Source organism: Procambarus clarkii, chromosome 19, assembly GCF_040958095.1.
Source record: "Procambarus clarkii isolate CNS0578487 chromosome 19, FALCON_Pclarkii_2.0, whole genome shotgun sequence".
Lineage (NCBI taxonomy): Eukaryota > Metazoa > Arthropoda > Malacostraca > Decapoda > Cambaridae > Procambarus > Procambarus clarkii.
The window spans coordinates 30856958-30871922 of NC_091168.1; the positions used below are offsets into that span (position 1 = coordinate 30856958).

Below are 14965 nucleotides of genomic sequence, written 5' to 3' on the forward strand. Positions count from 1 at the left end.
TCAACGCCATCTATTGGCACTGTCAACGCCATCTATTGGCACCATCAACGCCATCTATTGGCACCATCAACGCCATCTATTGGCACCGTCAACGCCATCTATTGGCACCGTCAACACCATCTATTGGCACCGTCAACGCCATCTATTGGCACCGTCAACGCCATCTATTGGCACCGTCAACACCATCTATTGGCACCGTCAACGCCATCTATTGGCACTGTCAACGCCATCTATTGGCACCATCAACGCCATCTATTGGCACCGTCAACGCCATCTATTGGCACCGTCAACGCCATCTATTGGCACCGTCAACGCCATCTATTGGCACCGTCAACGCCATCTATTGGCACTGTCAACGCCATCTATTGGCACCATCAACGCCATCTATTGGCACCATCAACGCCATCTATTGGCACCGTCAACACCATCTATTGGCACCGTCAACGCCATCTATTGGCACCGTCAACATCACCTAACGACACCATCACCAGCGTCAAATAAACCTAATATGACAAGTAACAGACACAATGATGTCATGTGCTCATCCCTCCCCTCCACCCCCTTCCCCCACCCGTCATAACCCCAGCACCCCACTCCATCTCTGTTGGCACCCTCCCCCCCCCCTAACCCCCTCCCAGCTGGCTATGTATACAAATTGCACCTGTTGTATACACAGACTTTACCAAGGCATTCGACGAATGTGACCCTGGAGTGATAGACCATACAGTTAGATCAATGGGAATAACTGGTCAAGTGGGGCGTTGGATTTTTCAAAATTTTAAAATTTTGGATTTTCCAGGGCACTTTCTGTCAAACAGAATGGAGAGAGTGACGGTCAGTCAAGTAAGATCAAGTCCAAGTGCAGTGAGAAGCTCTGTACCGCAGAGCATAGTCCTGGCACCACTGTACCCCAGGGCACAGTCCTGGCACCACTGTACCCCAGGGCACAGTCCTGGCACCTCTGTACCCCATGGCACAGTCCTGGCACCACTGTACCCCAGGGCACAGTCCTGGCACCACTGTACCCCAGGGCACAGTCCTGGCACCTCTGTACCCCATGGCACAGTCCTGGCACCACTGTACCCCAGGGCACAGTCCTGGCACCACTGTACCCCAGAGCACAGTCCTGGCACCATTGTACCCCAGGGCACAGTCCTGGCACCATTGTACCCCAGGGCACAGTCCTGGCACCACTGTACCCCAGGGCACAGTCCTGGCACCACTGTACCCCAGGGCACAGTCCTGGCACCACTGTACCCCAGGGCACAGTCCTGGCACCATTGTACCCCAGGGCACAGTCCTGGCACCATTGTACCCCAGGGCACAGTCCTGGCACCACTGTACCCCAGAGCACAGTCCTGGCACCATTGTACCCCAGGGCACAGTCCTGGCACCACTGTAACCCAGGGCACAGTCCTGGCACCACTGTACCCCAGGGCACAGTCCTGGCACCACTGTACCCCAGGGCACAGTCCTGGCACCTCTGTACCCCAGGGCACAGTCCTGGCACCACTGTACCCCAGGGCACAGTCCTGGCACCACTGTACCCCAGGGCACAGTCCTGGCACCACTGTACCCCAGGGCACAGTCCTGGCACCTCTGTACCCCAGGGCACAGTCCTGGCACCACTGTACCCCAGGGCACAGTCCTGGCACCACTGTACCCCAGGGCACAGTCCTGGCACCACTGTACCCCAGGGCACAGTCCTGGCACCTCTGTACCCCAGGGCACAGTCCTGGCACCTCTGTACCCCAGGGCACAGTCCTGGCAACTGAAAATAACATGATGTTTAACAGTGATAAGTTCCAGGTACTGAGGTGTGGTGGAAACGAGGAAGTTAAACGAAACACAAGGTACAGGACACAGGGTACAGGACACAGGGTACAGAACACAGGGTACAGGACACAGGGTACAGGACACAGGGTACAGGACACAGGGTACATGACACAGGGTACATGACACAGGGTACATGACACAGGGTACATGACACAGGGTACAGGACACAGGGTACAGGACACAGGGTACATGACACAGGGTACAGGGCACAGGGTACATGACACAGGGTACAGGACACAGGGTACAGGGCACAGGGTACAGGACACAGGGTACATGACACAGGGTACATGACACAGGGTACAGGACACAGGGTACATGACACAGGGTACAGGACACAGGGTACATGACACAGGGTACAGGACACAGGGTACATGACACAGGGTACAGAACACAGACCTACAGAACACAGACCTACTCACAGAAGGAAAGCAACATGTAAAAGATCTGGGAATAATGATGTCTGACGACCTGACATTACTGAACATAACCGACCAATATAGCAGCATACCCTCGCCAGGTATGTTGCAGGTATGGTGCAGATATAGCGACTCTCTGGAACAAGCAGCCAATAGCTGACTAATTGGTAATTAAACTCGTGACATGTGATAATTAGCGCATGTTGACAAAGTTAGGTCCGTGTTCCTCCTGTCTCCCCCCCACCACACAGGTGTGGCTATAGGTACAGGTGTGGCTATAGGTACAGGTGTGGCTATAGGTACAGGTGTGGCTATAGGTACAGGTGTGGCTATAGGTACAGGTGTGGCTATAGGTACAGGTGTAGCGCTAGGTACAGGTGTAGCGCTAGGTACAGGTGTAGCTATAGGTACAGGTGTAGCTATAGGTACAGGTGTGGCTATAGGTGCAGGTGTAGCTGTAGGTACAGGTGTGGCTGTCTACCAGCTGGTGTGTGGCTGTCTACCAGTTGGTGTGTGGCTGTCTACCAGTTGGTGTGTGGCTGTCTACCAGTTGGTGTGTGGCTGTCTACCAGTTGGTGTGGCTGTCTACCAGTTGGTGTGTGACTGTCTACCAGTTGGTGTGTGACTGTCTACCAGTTGGTGTGTGACTGTCTACCAGTTGGTGTGTGACTGTCTACCAGTTGGTGTGTGGCTGTCTACCAGTTGGTGTGTGGTTGTCTACCAGTTGGTGTGGCTGTCTACCAGTTGGTGTGTGACTGTCTACCAGTTGGTGTGTGACTGTCTACCAGTTGGTGTGTGACTGTCTACCAGTTGGTGTGGCTGTCTACCAGTTGGTGTGGCTGTCTACCAGTTGGTGTGGCTGTCTACCAGTTGGTGTGGCTGTCTACCAGTTGGTGTGTGACTGTCTACCAGTTGGTGTGTGGCTGTCTACCAGTTGGTGTGTGGCTGTCTACCAGTTGGTGTGTGGTTGTCTACCAGTTGGTGTGTGGCTGTCTACCAGTTGGTGTGTGGCTGTCTACCAGTTGGTGTGTGGCTGTCTACCAGTTGGTGTGGCTGTCTACCAGTTGGTGTGTGACTGTCTACCAGTTGGTGTGTGGCTGTCTACCAGCTGGTGTGTGACTGTCTACCAGTTGGTGTGTGACTGTCTACCAGTTGGTGTGTGACTGTCTACCAGTTGGTGTGTGACTGTCTACCAGTTGGTGTGTGACTGTCTACCAGTTGGTGTGTGACTGTCTACCAGTTGGTGTGTGACTGTCTACCAGTTGGTGTGTGGTTGTCTACCAGTTGGTGTGGCTGTCTACCAGTTGGTGTGTGGCTGTCTACCAGTTGGTGTGTGGCTGTCTACCAGTTGGTGTGTGGCTGTCTACCAGTTGGTGTGTGGCTGTCTACCAGTTGGTGTGTGGCTGTCTACCAGTTGGTGTGTGGCTGTCTACCAGTTGGTGTGTGGCTGTCTACCAGTTGGTGTGTGGCTGTCTACCAGTTGGTGTGACTGTCTACCAGTTGGTGTGTGACTGTCTACCAGTTGGTGTGTGGCTGTCTACCAGCTGGTGTGTGACTGTCTACCAGTTGGTGTGTGACTGTCTACCAGTTGGTGTGTGACTGTCTACCAGTTGGTGTGTGACTGTCTACCAGTTGGTGTGTGACTGTCTACCAGTTGGTGTGTGACTGTCTACCAGTTGGTGTGTGGTTGTCTACCAGTTGGTGTGGCTGTCTACCAGTTGGTGTGTGACTGTCTACCAGTTGGTGTGTGGCTGTCTACCAGTTGGTGTGTGGCTGTCTACCAGTTGGTGTGTGACTGTCTACCAGTTGGTGTGTGGCTGTCTACCAGTTGGTGTGTGGCTGTCTACCAGTTGGTGTGTGGCTGTCTACCAGTTGGTGTGTGGCTGTCTACCAGTTGGTGTGTGACTGTCTACCAGTTGGTGTGTGGCTGTCTACCAGTTGGTGTGTGACTGTCTACCAGTTGGTGTGTGACTGTCTACCAGCTGGTGTGTGACTGTCTACCAGTTGGTGTGTGGCTGTCTACCAGCTGGTGTGTGACTGTCTACCAGTTGGTGTGTGACTGTCTACCAGTTGGTGTGTGGCTGTCTACCAGTTGGTGTGGCTGTCTACCAGTTGGTGTGGCTGTCTACCAGTTGGTGTGTGACTGTCTACCAGTTGGTGTGGCTGTCTACCAGTTGGTGTGGCTGTCTACCAGTTGGTGTGGCTGTCTACCAGCTGGTGTGTGACTGTCTACCAGTTGGTGTGTGGTTGTCTACCAGTTGGTGTGGCTGTCTACCAGTTGGTGTGGCTGTCTACCAGTTGGTGTGGCTGTCTACCAGTTGGTGTGTGACTGTCTACCAGTTGGTGTGTGGTTGTCTACCAGTTGGTGTGGCTGTCTACCAGTTGGTGTGGCTGTCTACCAGTTGGTGTGGCTGTCTACCAGTTGGTGTGTGACTGTCTACCAGTTGGTGTGTGGTTGTCTACCAGTTGGTGTGGCTGTCTACCAGTTGGTGTGTGACTGTCTACCAGTTGGTGTGTGGCTGTCTACCAGTTGGTGTGTGGCTGTCTACCAGTTGGTGTGTGGCTGTCTACCAGTTGGTGTGTGGCTGTCTACCAGTTGGTGTGTGACTGTCTACCAGTTGGTGTGTGACTGTCTACCAGTTGGTGTGTGACTGTCTACCAGTTGGTGTGTGACTGTCTACCAGTTGGTGTGTGGTTGTCTACCAGTTGGTGTGGCTGTCTACCAGTTGGTGTGTGACTGTCTACCAGTTGGTGTGTGGCTGTCTACCAGTTGGTGTGTGGCTGTCTACCAGTTGATGTGTGACTGTCTACCAGTTGGTGTGTGGCTGTCTACCAGTTGGTGTGTGGCTGTCTACCAGTTGGTGTGTGGCTGTCTACCAGTTGGTGTGTGGCTGTCTACCAGTTGGTGTGTGACTGTCTACCAGTTGGTGTGTGGCTGTCTACCAGTTGGTGTGACTGTCTACCAGTTGGTGTGTGACTGTCTACCAGCTGGTGTGTGACTGTCTACCAGTTGGTGTGTGGCTGTCTACCAGCTGGTGTGTGACTGTCTACCAGTTGGTGTGTGACTGTCTACCAGTTGGTGTGTGACTGTCTACCAGTTGGTGTGTGGCTGTCTACCAGTTGGTGTGGCTGTCTACCAGTTGGTGTGGCTGTCTACCAGTTGGTGTGTGACTGTCTACCAGTTGGTGTGGCTGCCTACCAGTTGGTGTGGCTGTCTACCAGCTGGTGTGTGACTGTCTACCAGTTGGTGTGTGACTGTCTACCAGTTGGTGTGTGACTGTCTACCAGTTGGTGTGTGACTGTCTACCAGTTGGTGTGTGACTGTCTACCAGTTGGTGTGTGGCTGTCTACCAGCTGGTGTGTGACTGTCTACCAGTTGGTGTGTGACTGTCTACCAGTTGGTGTGTGGCTGTCTACCAGTTGGTGTGTGGCTGTCTACCAGTTGGTGTGGCTGTCTACCAGTTGGTGTGGCTGTCTACCAGTTGGTGTGTGGCTGTCTACCAGTTGGTGTGGCTGTCTACCAGCTGGTGTGTGACTGTCTACCAGTTGGTGTGTGACTGTCTACCAGTTGGTGTGTGACTGTCTACCAGTTGGTGTGTGACTGTCTACCAGTTGGTGTGTGACTGTCTACCAGTTGGTGTGTGGCTGTCTACCAGCTGGTGTGTGACTGTCTACCAGTTGGTGTGTGACTGTCTACCAGTTGGTGTGTGGCTGTCTACCAGTTGGTGTGGCTGTCTACCAGTTGGTGTGGCTGTCTACCAGTTGGTGTGTGGCTGTCTACCAGTTGGTGTGGCTGTCTACCAGTTGGTGTGGCTGTCTACCAGCTGGTGTGTGGCTGTCTACCAGCTGTCGAGGAGAAGGATTTAGAGTTTACTAATAACGTTAGTGCTTGCATCACGGGGTTCTTGCCGCCTGCGTCCCACAACAGACTCGTTGATCAACATTATAAACCATGGAGATTAGCATCGCTAAATATTTAATAAGTTTGGTGGTGGTGTTTACGGCTGGTCCGTGCAGGTGTGTGGCCCACACACCTGACCCAGGCACCATACCTGGACCCTGACCCACACACCTGACCCAGGCACCGTACCTGGACCCCAGTACGTCACTAATGTTAAAGTTACGTGTAATTAACCTTTAATCAGTGTTAGACTTGTGTTTAATTAACGTTGAGTCAATGTTGAATGTATGATACCTGGTTGATGGGGTTCTGGGAGTTGTTCTACTCCCCAAGACCGGCCCGAGGCCAGGCTTGACTTGTGAGAGTTTGGTCCACCAGGCTGTTGCTTGGAGCGGCCCGCAGGCCCACATATACCTGGTTGATGGGGTTCTGGGAGTTGTTCTACTCCCCAAGCCCGGCCCGAGGCCAGGCTTGACTTGTGAGAGTTTGGTCCACCAGGCTGTTGCTTGGAGCGGCCCGCAGGCCCACATATACCTGGTTGATGGGGTTCTGGGAGTTGTTCTACTCCCCAAGCCCGGCCCGAGGCCAGGCTTGACTTGTGAGAGTTTGGTCCACCAGGCTGTTGCTTGGAGCGGCCCGCAGGCCCACATATACCTGGTTGATGGGGTTCTGGGAGTTGTTCTACTCCCCAAGCCCGGCCCGAGGCCAGGCTTGACTTGTGAGCGTTTGGTCCACCAGGCTGTTGCTGGGAGCGGCCCGCAGGCCCACATATACCTGGTTGATGGGGTTCTGGGAGTTCTTCTACTCCCCAGGACCCGGCCCGAGGCCAGGTTTAACTTGTGAGAGTTTGGTCCACCAGGCTGTTGCTGGGAGCGGCGGGCCGGGCTTGGGCAGTAGAACAACTCCCAGAACCCCATCAACCAGGCAATTGTTGATCCACAGTGGATCAAGATAGACAACAAACAACAACAACAACAAGAACAGCGTCTCGCTGGTCCCTCATATTCTCCCGCCAATATTTCCTTTGTCAGTTGGCGTCTGATTCCCCCCAGCTGAGACAAAGAGAGCTGTGATGAGCTGCAGCCGGCACCGGGGGGGGGGGGGGGCGGGGGGCACTGTTCGATGATTTCTCATTTATGTATCTGTCGGAAGATCCGCCCCTCCCCCCTCCCCTATCCGATGATGTACGACAAATCTCTGTGACGGTTTTGTTGACATGTTCGGTGTTGGGTGGAGTGGGGACCCCTGCTACGGTGTCGCACGGGTTCGTATCCCCCCCTCCCCGTCCTCACACCTGATCCGTCGCATTTGTGACGTATTCGTTCAGTAAGTTAGAGGTGCGACGTGTTGTTATAAGGAGGCGTCTCTCTGTCTGTCTGTCTCTCTGTCTGTCTGTCTCTCTCTCTCTCTCTCTCTCTCTCTCTCTCTCTCTCTCTCTCTCTCTCTCTCTCTCTCTCTCTCTCTCTCTCTCTCTCTCTCTCTCTCTCTCTGTCTCTCTGTCTCTCTGTCTCTCTGTCTCTCTCTCTCTCTCTCTCTCTCTCTCTCTCTCTCTCTCTCTCTCTCTCTCTCTCTCTCTCTCTCTCTCTCGGGGGGAGAGGACGAAGAGGGGGGGGAGGGGGAGAGAAGGTGGGGGGGGGGGATTACTTGCTTAAACCACACAATTAACAAACCACAACAGCCGGTACTGACCCCAGGCCGGGCTTGGGGAGTACATAAGAACTCTCGATACCATATACAGGTAAACCACAGGTAAGGTCAGTCCTGAGTGTCATGTCATAATGGAGAGTTGGGTAATAGCCCATGTAATAGCCGTTATGGGCGATGTTTACCTGTTGTAAGTCTGTGATTTTCACCTCTCGGAGCACGGCCTCGGGCACGCCTTCAATGGTGATTGTTTGATCATTGAAGCTGTTGGTGGCTGCGGCCTGCAGGTGGACCTACAGCCTCACAAACCTGTCTAGCGTGTAGCAAGTGTTCTAGTGTTCACAGTGTTCTGGTGTTCACAGTGTGCTCTGGTGTTCACAGTGTTCTGGTGTTCACAGTGTTCTGGTGTTCACGGTGTGCTCTGGTGTTCACAGTGTTCTGGTGTTCACAGTGTGCTCTGGTGTTCACAGTGTTCTGGTGTTCACAGTGTGTTCTGGTGTTCACAGTGTGCTCTGGTGTTCACAGTGTGCTCTGGTGTTCAGTGTTCTCTGGTGTTCACAGTGTGTTCTGGTGTTCAGTGTTCTCTGGTGTTCACAGTGTTCTCTGATGTTCACAGTGTTCTCTGGTGTTCACAGTGTGCTCTGATGTTCACAGTGTGCTCTGGTGTTCAGTGTTCTCTGGTGTTCACAGTGTGCTCTGGTGTTCACAGTGTGTTCTGGTGTTCACAGTGTGTTCTGGTGTTCACAGTGTGTTCTGGTGTTCACAGTGTGCTCTGGTGTTCACAGTGTGCTCTGATGTTCACAGTGTGTTCTGGTGTTCACAGTGTGCTCTGGTGTTCACAGTGTGCTCTGGTGTTCAGTGTTCTCTGGTGTTCACAGTGTTCTGGTGTTCAGTGTGTTCTGGTGTTCAGTGTGTTCTGGTGTTCACAGTGTGTTCTGGTGTTCACTGTGTTCTCTGGTGTTCACAGTGTTCTCTGGTGTTCACAGTGTGCTCTGGTGTTCACAGTGTGTTCTGGTGTTCACAGTGTGTTCTGGTGTTCACAGTGTTCTGGTGTTCAGTGTTCTCTGGTGTTCACAGTGTTCTCTGGTGTTCACATTGTGTTCTGGTGTTCAGTGTGTTCTGGTGTTCACAGTGTGTTCTGGTGTTCACAGTGTGTTCTGGTGTTCACAGTGTGTTCTGGTGTTCACAGTGTGTTCTGGTGTTCGCAGTGTGTTCTGGTGTTCACAGTGTTCACAGTGTGTTCTGGTGTTCGCAGTGTGTTCTGGTGTTCACAGTGTGTTCTGGTGTTTACAGTGTGTTCTGGTGTTCACATTGTGTTCTGGTGTTCACAGTGTGTTCTGGTGTTCACAGTGTTCTGGTGTTCACAGTGTGTTCTGGTGTTCACAGTGTGTTCTGGTGTTCACAGTGTGTTCTGGTGTTCACAGTGTGCTCTGGTGTTCACAGTGTGCTCTGGTGTTCAGTGTTCTCTGGTGTTTACAGTGTGTTCTGGTGTTCACAGTGTGCTCCGGTGTTCACAGTGTGCTCTGGTGTTCAGTGTTCTCTGGTGTTCACAGTGTGTTCTGGTGTTCACAGTGTGCTCTGGTGTTCAGTGTTCTCTGGTGTTCACAGTGTGCTCTGGTGTTCACAGTGTGCTCTGGTGTTCAGTGTTCTCTGGTGTTCACAGTGTGTTCTGGTGTTCAGTGTTCTCTGGTGTTCACAGTGTTCTCTGATGTTCACAGTGTGTTCTGGTGTTCACAGTGTTCTGGTGTTCACAGTGTGTTCTGGTGTTCACAGTGTGTTCTGGTGTTCACAGTGTGCTCTGGTGTTCACAGTGTTCTGGTGTTCACAGTGCTCTGGTGTTCACAGTGTGCTCTGGTGTTCACAGTGTGCTCTGGTGTTCACAGTGTGCTCTGGTGTTCACAGTGTGCTCTGGTGTTCACAGTGTTCTCTGATGTTCACAGTGTGTTCTGGTGTTCACAGTGTGTTCTGGTGTTCACAGTGTGTTCTGGTGTTCATAGTGTGTTCTGGTGTTCACAGTGTGTTCTGGTGTTCACAGTGTGCTCTGGTGTTCACAGTGTGCTCTGGTGTTCACAGTGTGTTCTGGTGTTCACAGTGTGTTCTGGTGTTCACAGTGTGCTCTGGTGTTCACAGTGTGTTCTGGTGTTCACAGTGTGCTCTGGTGTTCACAGTGTGCTCTGGTGTTCACAGTGTGCTCTGGTGTTCACAGTGTGTTCTGGTGTTCACAGTGTGTTCTGGTGTTCACAGTGTGCTCTGGTGTTCACAGTGTGCTCTGGTGTTCACAGTGTGCTCTGGTGTTCACAGTGTGCTCTGGTGTTCACAGTGTGCTCTGGTGTTCACAGTGTGCTCTGGTGTTCACAGTGTGTTCTGGTGTTCACAGTGTGCTCTGGTGTTCACAGTGTGCTCTGGTGTTCACAGTGTGCTCTGGTGTTCACAGTGTGTTCTGGTGTTCACAGTGTGTTCTGGTGTTCACAGTGTGCTCTGGTGTTCACAGTGTGTTCTGGTGTTCACAGTGTGCTCTGGTGTTCACAGTGTGCTCTGGTGTTCGGAAATTTTGTTCTTGTGCTCTCACAGAGCACTATATTGTCCTCACATTTTGTTTAGGACTCACTCCAGGAGAAGTGAGTACTGGGGAGAGATCTCTGAATTAGAGGGAATACAGAGAACATATACGGCACCCATAGACACGATAAAACATCTACATTATTGGGACGTCTCAAAGCTCTCAAAATGTTCTCTCAGGAAAGGAGACGAGAAAGGTATCAAATAATATATACATGGAAGGTACTGGAGGGCCAGGTCCCAAATTTACACAGTAGAATAACAACATACTGGAGCGAAAGGTACGGAAGGAAATGCAGAATGGAACCAGTGAAGAGTAGAGGTGCCATAGACACAATCAGAGAACACTGTCTGAACATCAGAGGTCCAGTGAAGAGTAGAGGTGCCATAGACACAATCAGAGAACACTGTCTGAACATCAGAGGTCCAGCGAGGAGTAGAGGTGCCATCTTGAGGTTATCTTGAGACGATTTCGGGGCTTTAGTGTCCCCGCGGCCCGGTCCTCGACCAGGCCTCCACCCCCAGGAAGCAGCCCGTGACAGCTGACTAACACCCAGGTACCTATTTTACTGCTAGGTAACAGGGGCATAGGGTGAAAGAAACTCTGCCCAGTACTTCTCGCCGGCGCCTGGGATCGAACCCAGGACCACAGGATCACAAGTCCAGCGTGCTGTCCGCTCGGCCGACCGGCTCCCTTAGGCACAATCAGGCAACACAGTCTAAACATCAGAGGTCCAATGAAGAGTAGAGGTGCCATAGGCACAGCTGTTCAACACCCTCCCAGCAAGCATAAGAAATATTGCTGGAACAAAGGTGGACGTCTTCAAGAAGCACTTAGACAAGTTCTTGAAAGAAGTGCCGGACCAGCCGGGCTGTGGTGGGTATGTGGGCCTGCGGGCTGCTCCAAGCAACAGCCTGGTGGACCAAACTCTCACAAGTCAAGCCTGGCCTCGGGCCGGGCTTGGGGAGTAGAAGAACTCCCGAGACCCTCTCCAAGTAAACACCAGGCTATGCCAGTCCTATGCTTGGTACACGATAATCTTTAAACACAGGTGTGTAGAGGTGTGTGCAGGTGTGTAGAGGTGTGTAGAGTGGTGAGGTGCCTGGCGGGAGGCTGGGCGGGGCCTCTCTCTCAGGCAGGTTACAACCACCAACGTTGTCTTGGGTGACTTGCACTTGAGCAGTGATGGCAGTGTTGATGATATCTTTAGCGGGGGCTGTGTGTGAGGGGGGGTAGGGAGGGGCTGTGTTGGGGGGGGCTGTGTACTCACCTATTTGTACTCACCTATTTGTGTCTGCAGGATCGAGCATTGACCCTTGGATCCCGCCTTTCCAGCCATCGATTGTTTACAGCAATGACTCCTGTCCCATTTCCCTATCATACATAGTTTTAAAATTATGAATAGTATTTGCTTCCACAACCTGTTCCTGAAGTGCATTCCATTTCCCCACTACTCTCACGCTAAAAGAAAACTTTCTAACATCTTTGTGACTCATCTGAGTTTCCAGCTTCCACCCATGTCCCCTCGTTCTGTTACTATTCCGTGTGAACATTTCGTCCATGTCCACTCTGTCAATCCCCCTGAGTATTTTATACGTTCCTATCATGTCCCCCCTCTCCCTTCTTTTTTCTAGTGTCGTAAGGCTCAGTTCCTTCAGGCGCTCTTCATACCCCATCCCTCGTAACTCTGGGACGAATCTCGTTGCAAACTTCTGAACCTTTTACAGTTTCCTTATGTGTTTCTTCAGGTGGGGACTGATGGGGCGGCATACTCCAAGACTAGCTTCACGTAGGCAGTGTAAAGCGCCCTAAATGCCTCCTTACTTAGGTTTCTGAATGATGTTCTAACTTTTGCCAGTGTAGAGTACGCTGCTGTCGTTATCCTACTTATATGTGCCTCAGGAGATAGATTAGGTGTTACGTCCAGTCCCAGCTGGTCTCTTTCGCGCGTCGTCACAGGTAGGCTGTTCCCCTTCATTGTGTACTGTCCCTTTGGTCTCCTATCACCTACTCCCATTTCCACAACTCTACATTTGCTCGTGTTGAACTCCAGTAGCCATTTCTCTGAGTGTGTGTGTGTGGAGGGAGGCTGTGTACCCCCCCCCCCTAGCCCTCCCGGCACGAGCACATCCCGACAAACAACGTCTATCTTCTAGAGACGATTGATTGATGAACAAATCCACAGGGGCCGTGACGAGGATTCGAACCTACGTCCGGGAGCATCCCAGACACTGCCTTAATCGACTGAGCTACGACTTAGCGGCCCTTGTGGATTTGTTCATTTGATGCATCACGTTAGTGTGATCTGTGTGTGACGATTGATTGATTGTTATGTACCGTTGGGTCTCCGTCATGCACGGGAGCGCCTGTTACCAATCGCCTCTAATCACACAACGTCAAAACCACAGCGAGTCCACATCATCCACATTGAGTTAAAGTTGATTTAGTGACGAACCAACGCCACTCTTGGGCATCCCGGGCACTGGGTGGGGGGTTGGGGTATATATTTGTCCCCTGGGCACGCAGACAAGCGCTGGGCGGTGTTAAAAATACGGGCTCACCATAGCCCGTGCTACTTGGAACAAAAAGTTCCAAGTAGCAAATCTTTAACAACAACAAAGAGGTGGGCGGTTGCACTGCCGCCCTGGTACTTCCCACCCGTCAGTGCCCACTGTCACTGCCGCCCTGGTACTTCCCACCCGTCACTGCCCACTCTCACTGCCGCCCTGGTACTTCCCACCCGTCACTGGCCACTATCACTGCCGCCCTGGTACTTCCCACCCGTCACTGCCACTGCCGCCCTGGTACTTCCCACCCGTCACTGCCGCCCTGGTACTTCCCACCCGTCACTGGCTACTGTCACTGCCGCCCTGGTACTTCCCACCCGTCACTGGCCACTGTCACTGCCGCCCTGGTACTTCCCACCCGTCACTGGCTACTGTCACTGCCGCCCAGGTACTTCCCACCCGTCACTGGCCACTGTCACTGCCGCCCAGGTACTTCCCACCCGTCACTGGCTACTGTCACTGCCGCCCAGGTACTTCCCACCCGTCACTGGCCACTGTCACTGCCGCCCTGGTACTTCCCACCCGTCACTGCCCACTGTCACTGCCGCCCAGGTACTTCCCACCCGTCACTGCCCACTGTCACTGCCGCCCTGGTACTTCCCACCCGTCACTGCCCACTGTCACTGCCGCCCAGGTACTTCCCACCCGTCACTGGCCACTGTCACTGCCGCCCAGGTACTTCCCACCCGTCACTGCCCACTGTCACTGCCGCCCTGGTACTTCCCACCCGTCACTGCCCACTGTCACTGCCGCCCTGGTACTTCCCACCCGTCACTGCCCACTGTCTCCCTCCAGCACACTTTCTCTCTTTCTTGCTGAAAACTCCCACAAGCCTTCCACTCTGCCACGTGGATGGTTGGTGGACCCTGGGGTTGGTGGACCGTATGGTTGGTACACTTATCTTTCTAATTCTAATTAGTACACTTAAATTTTTAATTCTAATTAATAGGGTATTAAAAATATCAACACAAGACAGAACACGAAACAATGGGTATAAATTGGATAAGTTTAGATTTAGGAAAGACTTGAGTAAATACTGGTTCAGTAACAGGTTTGTTGATTTGTGGAACCAATTGCCGCGTAACGTGGTGGCGGTGGGGTCCCTCGATTGTTTCAAGCGTGGGTTGGACATGTATATGAGTGGGATTGGGTGGTTATAGATAGGAGCTGCCTCGTATGGGCCAATAGGCCTTCTGCAGTTACCTTTGTTCTTATGTTCTTACGTAATTAATACACTTAACTTGGTGTGGGTGAGTGCAACAGCTGCCTCGTTTGAGTCAATACTCACAGCCTCGTATAGTTGGATTGTTTATAAATTACAAGCATAACTTAGAATTTTATTTAAATTAGTCTGGGGTAAATATCAGTTAACGCTGCCTCGTATGGACCAATAGGAGCTGCCTCGTATGGACCAATAGGAGCTGCCTCGTATGGACCAATAGGAGCTGCCTCGTATGGACCAATAGGAGCTGCCTCGTATGGACCAATAGGAGCTGCCTCGTATAAGAACATAAGAACAAAGGCAACTGCAGAAGGCCTATTGGCCCATACGAGACAGCTCCTATTTATAACCACCCAATCCCACTCATATACTTGTCCAACCCGCGCTTGAAACAATCGAGAGACCCCCACCTCCAGCACGTTACGCAGTAATTGGTTCCACAAATCAACAACCCTGTTACTGAACCAGTATTTACCCAAGTCTTTCCTAAATCTAAACTTATCCAATTTATACCCATTGTTTCGTGTTCTGTCTTGTGTTGATACTTTTAACACCCTATTAATATCCCCTTTGTTATGTCCATTCACCCACTTGTAAACCTCTATCATGTCACCCCTAACTCTTCGCCTTTCCAGTGAATGCAACTTAAGCTTTGTTAATCTTTCTTCATATGAAAGATTTCTAATTTGGGGAATTAACTTAGTCATCCTACGCTGGACACGTTCAAGTGAATTTATATCCATTCTATAATACGGCGACCAAAACTGAACTGCATAATCTAAATGGGGCCTAACTAGAGCAAGATATAGCTTGAGAACC

The 14965-nt window shown here is 52.0% G+C and overlaps 1 protein-coding gene across 1 annotated transcript in view; it reads left to right on the forward strand.

Moving 5' to 3' along the window:
- LOC123757427 (secreted frizzled-related protein 5) overlaps positions 1–14965 on the forward strand; it is a 159768-nt gene that overhangs the window by 96214 nt on the left and 48589 nt on the right.